General features: G+C 44.8%; 1 long non-coding RNA gene across 2 annotated transcripts; it reads left to right on the forward strand.

Moving 5' to 3' along the window:
* The first annotated feature begins 396 nt into the window (after positions 1-396).
* On the forward strand, positions 397-10,281 carry LOC143433853 (uncharacterized). 2 transcript variants are annotated; one of them, XR_013070316.1, is made up of 3 exons: positions 397-1,577; positions 2,306-2,752; positions 9,786-10,281. It is a non-coding gene; the product is annotated as an uncharacterized LOC143433853 (long non-coding RNA). The 2 variants fall into 2 exon arrangements; XR_013070317.1 differs by lacking the exon at positions 9,786-10,281 and adding an exon at positions 6,643-6,805.
* The last annotated feature ends 6,756 nt before the right edge of the window (positions 10,282-17,037 follow it).

Below are 17,037 nucleotides of genomic sequence, written 5' to 3' on the forward strand. Positions count from 1 at the left end.
GTAGACCTCTCAGCTTCTTCTCTAGTGCCGTATCTGCCTGGACAGTGCCATGTTTCTCACCATGATGATAATGGACTGAACCTCTGAGCCTGTAAGCCAGCCTCAGTGAGATGCTGTCCTTTATAAGAGTTGCCTTGGTTCTGGTGTCTGTTCACAGCAGTGGAACCCTAACTAATCAATCTCCTTTTTCCCCCTAAACTCATTAAATTTATTTACAATGTTTTAAAAAAGATTTTACTTTTAAGTGTGTATGTATTTGTGTGTATGTGCATGTATGTGTTTGTTGTGTATGTGGGTTTATATATATATATACATATATGTATATGTGTTTGTGTGTATGTGTGTAGATGTGTGTGTGTTGTGTGTGTGTGTGTGTGTGTGGTTGGAGCACCTATGTGTAGGTGCTTAGCAGGCCAGAGGTATGTTCTCTCTCCTGAGCTGTAGTTACAGGTGAGTGTGAACCACCCTATGTGAGTCTTGGGAAAGAGCACAGGAAATGCCCTTAACCTCTGAGCCTCTACAGTCAGATAACTAGGCTCCATTTCTGTCACATAGTCATCCACACTGTGTGCCCAAGACTGTGTGGCTGAGTAAGTACTACATCTGCTACTTAGTCTCCGAAATAAATCTGTGAACCCTGTAGTGGTAGTTTTGGCTACACTGCTTTGTGTTCCTGACGAGTCACCTGCTTCCAGCCACCCACCCAGAAACTTTTTGGATCTGTGAATGAAAGACACACACACAGACACACACACACAGACACACACACACACACACACACACACACACACACTTATTTTTGAAATGCCTTGGCTACCTCAAAGGCTCGGCAGTTCTAATTCTCCACTTGGCTATCAAAGATTTCCCTCCAGTACTTCTGACTCAATGCCCTTGAAAGCTGTGATCTATCTTTGCTGCCCTATTCCTTCTGGGTGGCACCGGAGTCTTTGCTGCACAAGGTGCTTCTGGGCAACTCTTTTGGGGTCCCATTCCTTCTCATCTGCTTTTTGGATGATTTTCCTTCTGCAGTTCTAAATCTGATCTGTCTCCCTCCAAAACATGGAAATTCTCCTCTCTCACATTCTAGCCTATGCAAATCTAAGGGTCTCGTTCTAGCCTGTGCAAATCTAAGGGTCCTGCTCCGTCTCCCTTTGCCCAGCCACTGGCTGTACAGCAATTCTTTATTGCCAATCAAAAATCTAGCTGGGGACGGAGACCCTCAGTGTCTGGGAAGGTGGCATTTTTTCTGAGCCGAATTGAATTGAGACACCATCAGAACCAACCCCTCACAAACTCCTGGATGGAGAGAGTGTGGGGTGGGAATGAGGAATTCTAATTCTAGATGAGGAGAGCATCATGGGAAGTGAAGCAGAGAAGTTCTCCTGGGTACCTTCTAAGCACCAGACACAGTTAGGGGCTGATCTTATTCATCAAGTACGAGTTAATTTTCTGTGTACATACTGGCTGCTTCCTAACCTAACTCACTTGGTCTTCCAAATGCTCTCTCATCGAGGAAAACGCAACTGAAGCTCAAACTGCAAAAGTCACCCAAAACCCAGACAACACTGGAACCAGAGGTGCTTAGCCCCATAGCCCACAGAATTGGTGCAATGATCATGGAGGGATCTCAGTATGTCAGCAACTCAGGTCAAATGCTCTCTCATCGAGGAAAACGCAACTGAAGCTCAAACTGCAGTCACCCAGATGGAGAGGTGCTTAGCCCCATAGCCACAGAATTGGGTGCAATGATCATGGGGGATCTCAGTATGTCAGCCCAGGATGTACCTCAGCAGAGAAGGGAGGAAGCAGATGGCTGGTGTGGGGTGGAGGGGGGATGTGGAACTTACGAGTGGCAAAAGGAAGTGATGTGGCAATTTCAAAGGTGGGCATGCCAGGATGGAGAGGAGAGTCAGATCTGTAGCTGAATCTCATAAAACACATTTGTTTGAAGGAGGGAGAGGTGGGGAGGCACAGGAAACATCTTTACTGGCGAGTGCTGATCCAGGATCTCAAGAAGAGCCGAGAGAGGCAAAGATGCGGTAGACATGGAGGCGTATGCATGCGTATTTCCATGGTGGGTTTTATAGTTAGATACTCAGTGGATTTGGTGAGCATACTGGAAAGTGGGAATTGTGGGTCCCTGAACAAACTGAGCCTCCTCTGATAGTCTTGGCCAAGGCTTCTGTTTGTATTACTATAAAAAAAAAAATTACCCCCTGGATGTTTAAAAGCCTGGAGTTTGCAGGCCAATTATCATACTTACTCTGAAGGAATTCATTACCTGTTTCCAGTTTTTGTTTTATAGAGAGAAGACTCATTTTCCGTTTTCTTTTATAAACTGTTCAGCACAGGAGACCTGCAGCTTAAGGACTTATGCACTCCAGGAATTCCCTGCAGGGTCCTGAGGACCTGGAGTTCCAAAGATCATTAAGCTTGGGCAGCGCTTTCTCCCTGGAGCCCCTGCTAACTTGTATTTAAAGAGCTAAACGGCAGAGCTGATGTTCACAGGGAGGTGATACATTATTTACGTGGACTCTGGACACCAAAACATCTATAAATACCCATATAGTTAACCTCCTTCTGCTCCATCCTTCCCTTACTCATTAAGTCAATTCAAGACCTGTTCTATGAGGGGACATAAAGATCTTTCAGTAATTTCACCGGCAGTCCCTGTAAGAGGAAGTAGAAGATGGCTGCTGAGCGCTCACTTAACACGAGGCTCCCTTGTAGCCGGCAGAGCAAGTGGTTCTGGGTAAGATGACAAAATGGGCAAATGATAAAAATGGGAGGAGAAATGAATTATTGACATCCTTTCATCCTTAGGAAGAAATGATGACATCTTTTCACCCTTTGGTTTTTTGTTTGTTTGTTTTTTGTTTTTTGTTTGTTTGTTGTTTTTGTTTTGTGTTTTGTTTTGTTTTTTTTGGGAGACAGGGTTTCTGTATAGCCCTGGCTGTCCTGGAACTCACTCTGTAGACCAGGCTGGTCTCAAACTCAGAAATCTGCCTGCCTCTGCCTCGCAAGTGCTGGGACTAAAGGCGTGCGCCACCACTGCCCGGCTACCCTCTTGTTATTCTTATTCTAGAGGAATCTTCTTATTCTAGAAGATTTCCAGGGCTAAGAGATTCTGAGTATGAACAAAGTCAAAAGAAAAGGGGAATTATGCTGTTTGTGAAGTATGTGAGCTAACGTGAACTGACAGATTATGTATTGCACAGCGATTCTTTTTTGAGTGGCAGCAGATGTATTGATAACAGGATTCCTCTGTGTAGCCCTGGCTGTCCTAGAACTCATTCTGTAGATCAGGCTGGCCTCAAATACAGAGATCTACCTGCCTCTGCCTCTTCAGTGCTTGGATTTAAGTGTGCACTGGCATGCCCAGCTTTGCCCAAGAATTCTCAAGCAATACTTTTCAACCAGTTAGTAAACATCAGGCTCTTTTGTGACGCTCCCTGTACTTCCTTCCATGCTGCCCACAGTGCCCCAGGTGTCTGGGGCTCCCTAAGCTTCTACTCCAGGTTCAATCCAGCTCAGGCTATAAAATTTACTTGCCTTTGGGGATAGCAACCAAGAGATACTCCTCAACTATGTACACAGCAGTGAGATGTGGTAAATCAGTACTGGACTCCTCCTGGGGTCCTGAATCAGCAATTGGGAATAGCGCAGTGTTCTACAAAATTAAACAAGTCAATATAAATGTCCAACGTTTACCATGTATACAACTGCATTCTAGATCAAAGGGCCCCCATTTTTCCTTAATGCAATCTGTTAAATGACATTATGTACGTTAAAAAAAAAAAAGACAGATATTTCTGGGGAGATTTTAGCAGACAGAGTTGGGAAACGATGTATCATGGAAGCCTCCTGGCTTGTGAAATGTCAGACAGGTTAATCCTTGAACTTCTGCATTCTCAGTGGCCACTCAGATATATGCAGGAAGACCTTGAGACATGGCTCCAAGGAGAAGAGCAAGCATGGATTGGGTACACTTAAAAAGAAAACAAAGGGGGTCGGAGGGACTAGGGATATGGCCATTGTACTTCCCATCACCACATCACAAGCATCTTCTGGACCGGTACCTGCGGGTACTGAAGAACCAGCAACTGCCTGTGGCTGTGTAGTTTTCAGGGTTCCCCCCCCCGCCCCGTGAGTTTTCTGACGTTGGAGGTGACTCTTCCATTTTATCACTGTCGGGAATATTTTATTACATTATCATCCTTCTGATCCTGGTACTGAAAGTCGTCATCAAAAGAAAAACGTCGGAAAATGTCCTTCCTTTTGGATCTGATGTTTTCTGGGTCTTGAATTCTTTTATCATGTGCTCATGTATGCAGATTCCCCCATGTGTGTGGGCACATGTGTGTGCGTGTGCACGTGGAGGTCAGAGGTTAGCATTGAGTGTCTCCCTTCTTTGCTCTCCTCTTTCTTTTACGGAGGCAGAGTCTCTGGTTGCACCCGGCACTCACAATTCAGGCAGTCTTACTGGCCAGCTTGCCCTGTGGCTCCTGTGTTTTCAACTTGCCAGTGTTGGATTACAGGTGAGCTGCCATGACTCCCTAACTTTTATGTGGATTCTGGCGATCCCTGGTCTTCAGGCTTCTGAGGCAAACATCTTATCCACTAAGCCGTCTCCCAGCCTGTCCTTGAGTTGCATTTTGAGTAGATTGTGTTTATTTCTCTGATCATATCAGAGTCATTAGGAACTGGAGAGCCACTAAAACTTTAAACATCCCCCACCGCCCCTCCCCTCATTTTCTCTGGCTTAATGTTTTCCTCCTGGTTCCCGGAGGACTCTGTCTGTAGCTTCAGCTCATCACTGGTCTCACTCCCAACACTTGTCTTCCAATGCTTCTCTTACTGTGTCGCTCTCATTTCTGAAACACTCTGTTCTTGTGTCTCGCACTTTTAAAATCCCCCACAGGCTTTACAAGCAGAATCTTCCCCCCTCCCACCTTCTCCCACCTCCGCATGGAGCCAGGAATATCTCTCTTACAGGCTTCGATGGGGGATGGAGGGCGAACTCTGCCACCCCATTAGTTTTCTGTCTCCTGAACCAACCTGTTTGCCTGAATGAGTTCATATGTCAGTTCTCCAAATCTAAACACATCTAGCTCCTTAAAACTAGAGTTTGGGGGGCTGGAGCGGTGGCTCAGCGGTTAAAAGCACTCATTGCTCTTACAGAGAGATCCTTGTTTAGTTACCAGTGTCCACGTAATAGTTCACAATAATTTGTCTCTGGATCCAGGTAATCTGACACCCTCTTCTGACCCATGAGGGCACCAGGCATGCACGGGATGCACATGCATACGTGCAGGCAAAACATTTACACACATGTACAAGTTAACCAAAAGAGTCCCATCATTTCTAAATCATCAATGCCAATCCAAAAGCACGTTAGTTTATTCTGCTCCACACACATTTTGGGACTTTTACGAGTTAAAGTTTTGTTTTGTTTTTTTCTGAATTACTGAGCCGAAGTCTTAAACAAAAATAAACAAAACCAAAACCCCCAAAGCATCCTTTATCTTGTTCTTCCTCAGCTGCACCCATAGAACCCTATTTCCTTCCAAATAGTTTGCTTCCCTGGAGCAGATCAAGGCCTGCGGAGCCTGGGCAGTCTCCTGGTGATGTTCTGCCTACCTCGCCAACAAGCTTTCCCTGTGAGTCAATGGGTTGTTTTTTCTCATCTTAAACTGGATATTTTGAGCTTTTCTACAAACCACACTGGTTTCTTTCTTTCACATGCTCTGTTGAGAGACTCCAAAATCGAACAAATGCTTCTATTTACAAACAGGACAGTATCTCCTAACTTCAGCAATGTCTCGTAATCTCTGAAATGATTGTGACTTTATCCCCGACACCTTTGGACAGTTTCACAGGTCAGTGGGTCTTCTTATTGAACTACATAATTATCGACCTTCTGTTCTTCAGAGATCCTAGGTACAGCGATTCTAGGCACCCACTGCCCAGTGAGGTGGAGCTGTACAGATAGCCAGTGTGGGAAGGTACATTCTGAATTCTGCTTTGCTTTCTAGTTTGTGTTCTCATGGCGGTGGGAGGACATCTTTTATGGAGGACATAAATCACCCAACAGAAACTTAGAGGAAAAGTTTTGTTTTTTTGTTCGTTTGTTTCCGGCTCATAGATTCAGAGGGCTGAATCCTGTCCATAGTTGTTTGGCTCTAATGCATCTAGACCCATTATGAGAAAGACTTTCATGGTGTGTAGAAGAGGATGCTGTTTACCGATAGAGAGCTTTCAAAATTACAACCAGCACAGTAACTTCTTCCTGCAAGGCTCCACGTTTCCAGAACCCTCCAAATAGGGATCATCACCAGATGCAAGCCAAGCCTCCAGTGTATGAGCTCGCAGGGAGACACGATGGGCATTTCATATTTAGACCACAAAATCATTAGTTGTTCTTTAGGCTCAGTGATGGAGACGAGTTTAGGCATGGAGGTACCATGTATTATTGTGAGACTTGTTTTCCTTTTAAAAGTATAATAACTTTTAATATCTGCATCTGTTCCTGAAAGTTCACTGGGTAACGTTCACATTTGCTTACACTCTAGATTTCTGAATGCTTTACCTTGGCACCCAATTTACTTCTGATGTCTTTCTTCCTGTTTTTTCGGCTTTTAGGCTTCCGTTAAGTCCTTATTTCAGGCACTCCAAACAAATGCTCTGTTCACGAGGGCCTTGGAAACTATACACGATTCCTTTTTTAACCTAGGAAGGATGACTCTACTGGAGAATAGTGCACAAGAAAAAGGAAGGTTGACAACATAAGAAGGAGAGCAGCTCCCTGCTGGGTGTAGGAGAGCGCAGGCGCACGGGAAACCTGCTCGGTAGACACAGTGGCTCACTTTATTTACCAGCACAGTTGGCATGGGCTTCACATGTGGAGCTTTTGGTCTCTACCAGCTCCACAGATGAGGTTTTGAGAGGCCAGGTTGGGAACTGTTGGCCAAGCAGCCATTCAGATGACATGGGTGTGAACTGAGGGGCCGGAAGCAAGATCATGCGCCATAGCCAGAAGGACGGAAGTTCTGGAGCAGGACAATATTGTGAGCCTGGCGGCGATGCGGTGACCCTCTGCTCCTTCTCAACGACACAGATGGTAGAGTGTTGGTAACTCTACAGACCCACAAAAGACGGTTGCCAGGTAACTGGCAGCTGGAGGGACTGCTGGGGTCTGTCTTCTGAGCGTTGCGGAACCTATGGGGTCTCAGCAGGGAAAGGAGTCTTGAACTGGGAGGAGCCACACAGTCCAGAACTGAGGATTTGCCTTGGCGAAGGGATGTGATTTTCCCTCCTACACAGCTGCTACTTGGAATCACGCAAGCAATTTTAAACTGTCCAAAAACACCATCCAGAAATAACAGAAACCACTTCATTGGGCCGTCAAATATGTCTAATAGCAGACACCCCCAAAAATATTCACAGAAGCACCCAGTGTATAGGGTTTCTTGTCTGTGCACGTTCACTGCGCAGCTGCTGGAGACAGGCATTCGGTTGCACCCATGACAGCAGCGTTGCAGGAGCCTCCACTACCTTCTAGGCTGCTCCCTGAAGTTACGTCTTAGGGATTGCACTCCACTTTCACGCATTGGGCTATTGAGTCAATGGGTTAGACCGTGGACAGCACCTCTTCTAGGCTTACTGCACAGCATTTTCTCTGACAATGGCTGGCAGCACTAGGTGGACCCCTCCAGGTTTCAACCCAGAAGTCCTGCTCCCACACGCAAGCTTGTCCCGCAACCTTCGCCTGAATCCGGAGCCATAGAGTCTTTGGTCTCCTCTTTCTATTGCATGTTCATTTCTCAGTACCACGCACATGACCTTAAGTGCCAAATCACTGCCTCAGTTGTCTTGTTCCCGGTCTTATTTACAGAACTTAAGACAATTTCAAGTCATATCTCTTGCTCAATAAAAATTTAGGGTGCAAATTTTATTACCCCTCATTCCCGAAACTATGCTTGCTCTCTCTGCTTCATCTGCTCCCTGCATCCATCCTTTCAGCTTGCAAGCTTCCAGAACCTTTAGTCTTCCCCAGGCATCTGAGCGATCATGTTAGGCCTTGCACGGCTCTCTCACGGCAGAGAGGATTACACTGGGTCCTTGAAAAACGAATTAGCAACTTATAAGAAGGACAGAACAAAAGTTAAGTTCTGTTCTTAGCCGTACCGATGCCCCCATCCAAAACCCAGTCTCACCTTCCCTGACAAGGAAAAACAACAGCAAAAGTATGGACTTTGACTGTAGGTTTGATCTGAGAGAAAGTGACAGTCACGATTGGTTTAAAAATATTTCTGGAGCTGCCTGGCTGCTGTCAGCTCGCTGGCTGTGTGACATTATTGCTACTGTACACATGCCCAGAGGGACTGACAATGGGAACAATCTTAAAGTCTAAAAATAAAAGGCAGTAAACAAACAATGGGGATTGTCGAACTCAGTAACTACATAACTTGTTTTTTTCTCTGACTTCCAATCATTTGTTGCCAGCTCTGAGGACAAACACCAAAGCTGTGGTTTGATCTCCTGCCCACCAGGCGGCCTGATGGCATTTGTATGCTCTGTCAGTCATCTGACTCCACAAGCCACCAGCCCAGGGGTAGACTGAGTTTGATTTGCTGCAGGCTTGGGTATGCTAGGTGGTTCCTCTGTGGATGAAGCCCCAAATCTTTTCCTGTGTGAGAGAGAGACAGTACAAACAACCCAATCATGGGTGGGGCATTAATTTATAAATCCACAGTGAACCACTGTAATACAGGAACTATGGTGAAATTACTTTAAAACCCAAGATATTTCCCTTCCAATGTAACTCAGGGTTCCGGCAATGGAGTCTGCTTAGCCTGGTCAATATGTCTTTACTGAGAGCTGTTGCTTATAATTTTCTTGCATTGGAAGGGTAAAGCCTTCTTGAAATCCCTGTTATCAGTGGGTGAGTCCCTTTGGTGGCAGCCCTTGGAGTCAGGTCTAAACTTCTGGCTCTACATAGTATCTTGCTGAGGTCTCAGGAGATCGGACACTTTTCAGCTTAAACTAGAAAGTGGGAAAGGGAGAGAAGAAGAAGGAGAAGGAGAAGGAGAAGGAGAAGGAGAAGGAGAAGGGAGAAGGGAAAGGGGAAGGGGAAGGGGAAGGGGAAGGGGAAGGGGAAGAGGAAGAGGAAGGAAAGAGGAGGAGAAAACAAGGAAGGGGGGGGATTGATGGTGGTCAAAAGAAGAAATCCGCTGTAGTCCCATGGGTTTGATTCCTCTGCCAATTGTGTTGTCTTTGGTGACTGTTTATCCTAAACACACATGGAGTTTCTTCCCTCACGTCTCCATGAAAAAAGACCTAGGTTAGTATTTTCAAAAAGGCACATTGGTAAAGAAAAGCAAAAAGGAAATATGGGAGCTGGGCAGTGGTGGCGCACGCCTTTAATCCCAGCACCTGGGAGGCAGAAGCAGGTGGATTTCTGAGTTCGAGGCCAGCCTGGTCTACAGAGTGAGTTCCAGGACAGCCAGGGCTACACAGAGTCTTGAAAAACAAACAAACAAACAAACAAACAAAAAGGAAAATATGGGAAAGTATAGCCAATATTCAAAAGCTAGACATCCAGAAGCGAGAGATCTTTGAGACAGGCTTTCACTATGTTGCCCTGGTTAGCTTTGAACTCACAGAGATCTGCCTGCTTCTGCCTCCAGAGTACTGGAATCAAAGGCATGCCTCCGCCCTGCCACCATTCCCTCCCCCCACCCTCCAAGCTTCCTCTCTTCAGGCAGATTTTTGATCTTTTACAGAGTTATTCTCTGCACACACAGTATATTGCCGTTCCACCAGCATGGGAGACACTGGCACTCGATGGCATCATCTGAGCTGAGCTGACAGCTGTACCACCATTTCACCCTTCTGTAAGGAGAGACCCACTACCTCAGTGCTGTTCATCCCATCCAGTCTTGCATGTGAAGAAGCCACTGCACAGGCTCCGACTATGGTTTTGCTTTTGATAGAATCTTCTGGAAAATGGCTAGGTTTTCAAGTCTGCTAATGTAACAACTGAAACAGACATAACTTAAAATCATGATGTGATGACAGATACCGATTACATCCCTAGGTACCAGGCCTCACACAGACTAGGCACCAGTAAATATAAGTTGAATGAGTGAATGGATAGCCTTTGCTTTCTCAGATGGATTTCTAAGCAGTGTAATTGTTAGGATGGCTAATTAAGTCAGCTCCTCAGGGTCTCCTGGACTGAATCTTCACTCACCGTTGGCTGTATCATTTCCTCATCTTATCCACCAAAGTTTCCAAAGGGTGCCTTCTATTCTGACAGAGTGAAGAACAGTATGCATTAGGGAACTCGTACCCTGGCAAAGCTGTCTGCCCTGACCTCTCAGACACAGTGGTGGATGTTGTTCGGGAAGACTCGGGCGGGAGCAGCCGTGTCTGAATGGAACGAACCACAGAACATGGTGAACTTGGGGATGCTTGGACAGAGGAGGCTATAGAAGATCAAGTTCAAGTTCTGAGCAATCTTCTGGAAAGTGTGAGACTTGGGCATCACTTCAAGCAATTATGCAAATAGCATTTTGCTATTATACATTTGAATTGAACCCTGAGTGAGCCTAATTCTGTCGTGCTGCTAGGGTTGTTGTTTGATCTTCTTACAAATAAATAGGGTGTTAGCAAAGTAGGCAGAAACATCTGTGAGTAATTCATTGCTATGAAAGCACAGACAGAAAGAATATTCTGGCCTCTGGGATTAGCTGAAATGTCTATAAATGAGACCAATGCAATAAACTGTAGGAATCTCTAAAATATAATGGCATGCAACCATTTAAAATGATCTTCCAGGACAGGAGGGATGGTTCAGCAGTTGGGAGCACTGGCTGCTCTTCCAAAGAACCAGAGATCAGTTGTGAGCACCCACATGGCAGCTCACAACTGTCTGTAACTTTAGTTCCAGGGAACACGACACCCTCATACAGACATACATGCAGGCAGAACACCAATGTACATAAAATAAAGGTAAATAAACCATTAAAACAATGTGGATATTCATTGACAAGGAAAGATAGTCCCATGACAGGCCTGTAGAAAACTAAACTCAGTTACAACTCTAATCACATCTTCTAAGACATTTTTTTAAAAGCAATGCAGTAAGAAATGAGGCTTTAATTTCTCTCTTTAGCTTTCTGTAGTGTGTATTTTTTTTTTTTTAAAAAAAGTAAGGTTCTAGCTGGAAAAGTGTTTATATTTAAGAGTACTTGCTGCCTTTGCAGAGGACTCTTAGTGTGTGCAGAGAGGATAGGCCTCTGGTCCCTTCCTGTTCTTAGGTCACTGGTCTTATTGGATAAGGGCCCCACCCTAATGGCTTCATTTCATCTAATTACCTCCTTAACAGTCCAGTTGATAAATATTTACTTGGGACTGGGGACTCAACACACAGTCTGAGAATACAATGCAAAAGATAGCAAGCAATGGTTGCCAGTTTCATTCCCAGGAAAGACTTGAAATTAAAACTTGCAAATCAGACATGTTTTGTTCTCTTTCTACACACAAACACACACACACACACACACACACACACACACACACACACACACACACACACAATGCATAATGGTGACCTAATGTTCGCTGTTAAACTCCTCTAACCTTCTGTAGGCTACCTCTTCCTTTAATGTCCAGACAGCCTTCCTCGAGATCTTTGCCAATGTCTGGACAGAGAAATAAATCTTTTCCACCCAAAAGTCCACATATGTTTTCTTTTTCTTAAAAAAATTATATATTTTATGTGTATGAGGTTTATTTTTATTTTTTTTGTACAGACCTATGTCTATCTGTGTATCAGCTGCATGCCTGGTCTCTATGGAGGCAAGATGTGGGCATTGGGCCTCCTGAAACTGGGCTATAGATGGTTGTGAGCTGTCATGTGGATGCTGGGCATTGAATCTCCTCTGGAAAAGCAGCTAGTACACTTAACTGTAGAGCCGTCTCTCCTACCCCCTACACACACTTTCTTAAGCCAGGGTGCTGTTTGGAATAACACACTTTTTCTCACATGTAAGAATCATGCAGCAACTTCTTCTGAAAAAATAGTGTGCTCCTCTTTTTCTTAAATGTTTGCAAATATGGGATTTTAGCCACACCTGTGTGGTAGTTGCTGCATTTCTGTATACACACGATTATAGCTGCACATCCAAGGTTCTTTTTCTCTCAAGATGTGAAAGGGTCAGTTTCTTAAGAGTCTGTTCCCATTGTTTCTGTCCAAGCTTCAGAGTCTGAGAAGCTAAACCAGGACACATGGCAAAGTATTTTAGGGTTTGGCACAGGAATTTTGTAAGAAATTTCAAAGCATCTATGTCCCAACGTCTATTTGCAGACTAGACTCTGGAGCCATGGAAACCAAAAGTTTCCACTCTGAATGAGATGTAACCACACAGTCTTTGGAGAAGTTTCGCCTGGAGAGGTGTGGGCCTTGCTGATCCTTACAGCCTCTCTCTGAGGGCAGATGCCCCACTCTGGTAGACAGGACCCCCAAATCCAGAAAGAAGCTGGTGTCCTTTGAAACTCCCCTAGGGCATTTAGTTATCATTTACTCTCTTGTGTCCCAAGCTATGAATCTAGGACTGGCTTCATTCTGCCGTCCCCTGACAATTAAACAAATCTTACCCCCCCCCCCCCTTGCTTCCTGCCTTTGACTTCCTGAAAACATTTCATGGAGCATCCAGCAAAGAGTTTGTGGCTAAGCACTCAAAACACACTATCGAAGCAAGCATAAATACAGCCTCAAAGTCTTGTCCAGGAAACACTATGGACTTTCTGGGGACATCCATGTCCTAGAGGGACATTTATGGCAATAGCGAAAAGGCCAGATAATGGCCCCATTTGGAACAGCCATTTGTACCATAATATATTTTCCTCAAATAAATCTGCTGATTACCCTCACACTGGCCAGACAGCCCGGCCAAGTGGTTTGCTCCAAATGCTACAAAAGACCCAGCTAATTCCAGTCTACATCACGGGTTGCAGGCGAAGAAATACAATCAGCCGAGTAGGGGTGGGGGTGGGGGTCTCCTTAAAAAACTATTGTTCTAGTGAAAAGGAACTGGGTGCACATGCAGGGTTTGGGGGTTTATCTTGCAGGAAGAGCCAGCAGTTAATATCAGCCAGTCACCTCCACAGAATACTAAGGACTGTTCCTGGAAAAATGGGTCACAATTCAAGACCCTCACAAGCATCTTGCAAATATTCTCAAGACCACAGAAGAAAGCAAAGTCCATTTTCTTTCAGCTATGGTAAGGACGAGGGTGGGCGGTTGGATGCTGGGCTGTTAACCCTTCTGAGGCCAGGTTATTTAAAACTCCTTCAGGACATTCTTTTGTCTTTTAGGATGAAATTTAAATCCCTCAGCTTGGCAGAAAAGATCCATCCTGGCTAGACTGTATATGCTTTCTGCCCCAAGGAGTCTCTGGTGAGCTGGGCCAGCCATGCAGAGCCATCTGCAAATGTTCCCTGTTCCCTGGGGTCTTCTCTCTTCTTTCTTCCTCTAGAGAAAGATTGTTTTTCATTTGGGTTCCCTTTATCATTCTGGACTCGTGTGACTGCCCATGCATTTGCTTGCCGGTGTTGATCACCTGGTGTGCTGGAACCGTATCCCTGTGATAGGCCATTGGTGAGATTAAAAAAATCAACATTTTTTGACAAATAAGATTCTGTACTTAGTTCCTAACATGAGCCATGTTTTATTCTGAAACTCTTCACATGCTTTATCTCCGTGGGCCTCCCGACAGCCCCTCAGTGTAGCAGCCTCATCCTACAGGTTAGAAAACGAAGGCATAAAAGATTGGAGTAACGTTTTCAAGGTAAGACACAAGTAAGTATTAAAGTGAGAAATTCAAGCCTTACAGTTAACTGCTATGTCTATGTCCCAGCTGGTTTTATGTCAACTTGACACAAGCTTAAGTCATTTGAAAGGAAGAAATCTCTGTTGAGAATAAGATCCAACCATAAGCATTTTCTTAATTAATGATTGATAGGGGAAGTCCCACCCCATTGTGGGTGGTTCCATCCCTGGACTTGAGGTCCCAGGATCTATAAGAATGGAGGCTGAGCAAGCCAGGATTCAGCACCCCTCCATGGTCTCAGCATCAGCTCTTGCTTTCAAGTGCCTGCTCTGTTTGAGTTCCTGTCCTGGCTTCCTTCAATAATGGATTACAATACAGATGTGTAAGCCAAATAAACCCTTTCCTCCTCAACTTACTTTTTGGTCACATTTGTCATATCCATAGAAACACTAACTAAGACACTTGAGATTCAAATGCAGGCCTTCATTACCCACCAAGCCACCTCCCTAGGCTTGCTTCGTTTTTTAAACAACTTGTCCCTTTAGTTAGCAGACAAAACAGTGGGTTTCACAGTGACAGTTGCACGCACATCTATCACTGCTGAGCCCGTGTCTCTAAGCTGCAGGTGGGTGGAATGGATGCACAGGGAAAAGACACAAGCTGGAAGATGCTGTTCTTGATGTTAGTTTTAGAATGTACAGTGAGGAAAGACACTTCAGTTTGTGTTCACACATGAGACAGTCCCCTATTCAAGTGACCTTGATACCTACCTATATATTGTGACTGAAGGGCAGGCCAGGGAAGGGGTCACTGGCATGGAGTACAGTCACACAGGACTCCTCTGATGATGTTCTTTTTCCTGTTGATCAATCATTATTTCATCCCCCCTTGGGATAAACTGTGGAATAGCAGGGTAGGTATTTATTCACTGTGCCAAACCATAAATAATATGTTCCACCTGTCCTTGGAACACTTTAGGGGAGAAATGTCCTTTCCCTCTGCACTAGATGGTCTTCAGATTGCTGCATACCACGCGTGCTTTGCACACACACAGGGGTCTTAGTCACAGGTCACCCAATCAGAACTTCTGCCCTCCAGGTCAAGTTCGTTTCTCAGATCCAAATAGGGTGGACCGAGGAATAAGAAGGTGAAGTGAGCATAGGAGATGACCGGGCTCCACAGGGCTTTTATCTAGTTCCACCTGATTGTGAAAAGCTAAGAGAAGGAGAGACTGGAAGAACATACAGGTTTGGCTTTTTAAAAGGCAAGGATTTGTCATGAGAAAAGAGAAGACATGCATGGGTCATGGTTACTTAGAATGGACCCTCCTCCTTCCTTCCCTCCCTTCTTCCTCTCTCCCTCCCTTCCTTCTCCTCCTCTTCTTTCTTTCTTTTTTGGGGGTCAGAATTTTTTGAATTCCAGGCTGGCTTCAAATTTGCACGTATGAGGGTGACCTTGAGCTCCAGACTTCCTGTCTCTAGCTCCCCAACACTGGGATACCGGCCACACACACTGCCTGGTTTACGGGTCCTTGGGTAGCAAACACACTAGGCGAGCATTCCACCAACTGGACTGACTATATCCCAAGCCCTAGGGTGGACTCTTTCTGAGGGTGGAGCCAGTCATTAGAATGGTAGGTTTGATTTTTTAATTTTATTTTATGGGTGGGAATGTATCTCAGTGCTATGTGTTTGCCTGACATCCAATCCCTAGCACTGGAGGTGTGGGGGTCAAATTTTATTTCAACTTCTCTTTCCTATAGTTTCTTTTTTTAATCCTTTCTTTCCTTTTTCTTCCCCTTCCCCCTCCTTTCTCTCTCTCTCTCTCTCTCTCTCTCTTTCTCTCTCTCTTTCTCTCTTATCTTGAATGGATGTTAATTTTTTTTGTTCAAAGGACTTAAATCTTATGAATGAACAAACTGCCTCCTTGGAATTTCAAACTGCCCTTTCTGGTTGCATGGTAGCTCTGATGAGAGCCCTCTGGACCTTTGTCTAACTCTTTCTGTACCCAGTGTGGAGGGCTTCAGAGCCGCCAGTGCTGCCATTCCCAGCAAGTACATTTTAATTTTAGGCATAAGAACTTTTCAAGTGGCAGCGAGCCACTCTGAGATTGCAGACTCGGTTGTGGAAGCAGTTCACGGTGATCCAGTTCCTCTACATTCGTCATAAACCCTCCTAATGAGATTAAACCTGAGCGTTGCACAGTTACCCTTTTGCTGTGCTTCCTCGGTCGGTCCAGATAGATGGTGATGACGAACCCAAACTGATTATTTTATCAGGATGAGGTCAGCTCATTGAGAGATCATGTGGCCGCGACCCAGAAAATATCATAATTCACTCAAGGTAAGGTCAGTGTCATGGGCTAAATCACAAACTCTATAGTTAGAACAGTCCTCCCATATACAGCCATGTCTATTGCCAGCGCGTTCTTAATCAGTTCTTCTGAACAATGCATTCTCTATTTGAAGGGCTTGCTGCTTTAATTTCAGACAATAAAAGCCATTCACCTACCCAACCCAGCAGCTGCTTTCTCCTTGCTACTAAAATTCCTTAATTGGAATCACCCTGTCTTTGACCTAAACCATCCATTACAAGGACTTTGAGACATGCCTCCTGATAGCCCTGGAAAGGGTGGCACCTGTTTTTCCTCTCCTTTAAGATCCTTCTCCATTTCAGAAAGCTCCCCTTGACGCTCAGAGAGATTTCATGTCTCCACTCACAATGAACAGACTCACATTTGGTAATAAAGCCTGGGACCCCTGGACCTTGGACCTCATGCCAAGCAAGACTCTTTGTCCTCTATTGTTGGGAATATAAGTTAATACAGCATTGCAGGAGAACCTTGCCATACTATGTGTCAGGAGCTCTGGTCAAACTTACTAATGACTACTACAGAAAAACTACCCGAGGTTAACTAGTAACATTAAATAATTGGTATTTTAGATTATTTGTTCGAATGAGTCTATTCCTAGAAATTCATCTTAAAGAATTGTGGTTACGCCAAATGATTTGATGACAAAGGTGCTCCCCGTTTGTGAGCTAAAAGCTGAAGTAACTTGTATGCATATTTGCAAAAATGTGGTTAAATTAGGCTGTACATTATGAATAAGTTTTAGTGGTATGCCACACAATGATCCAGTTTAACGAGATGGTGGAAAAAGTGATTTAAGCTATCAGTCAGAGTTGGAAGCATAAAGACA

This window comes from Arvicanthis niloticus, unplaced genomic scaffold (assembly GCF_011762505.2).
Source record: "Arvicanthis niloticus isolate mArvNil1 unplaced genomic scaffold, mArvNil1.pat.X pat_scaffold_462_arrow_ctg1, whole genome shotgun sequence".
Lineage (NCBI taxonomy): Eukaryota > Metazoa > Chordata > Mammalia > Rodentia > Muridae > Arvicanthis > Arvicanthis niloticus.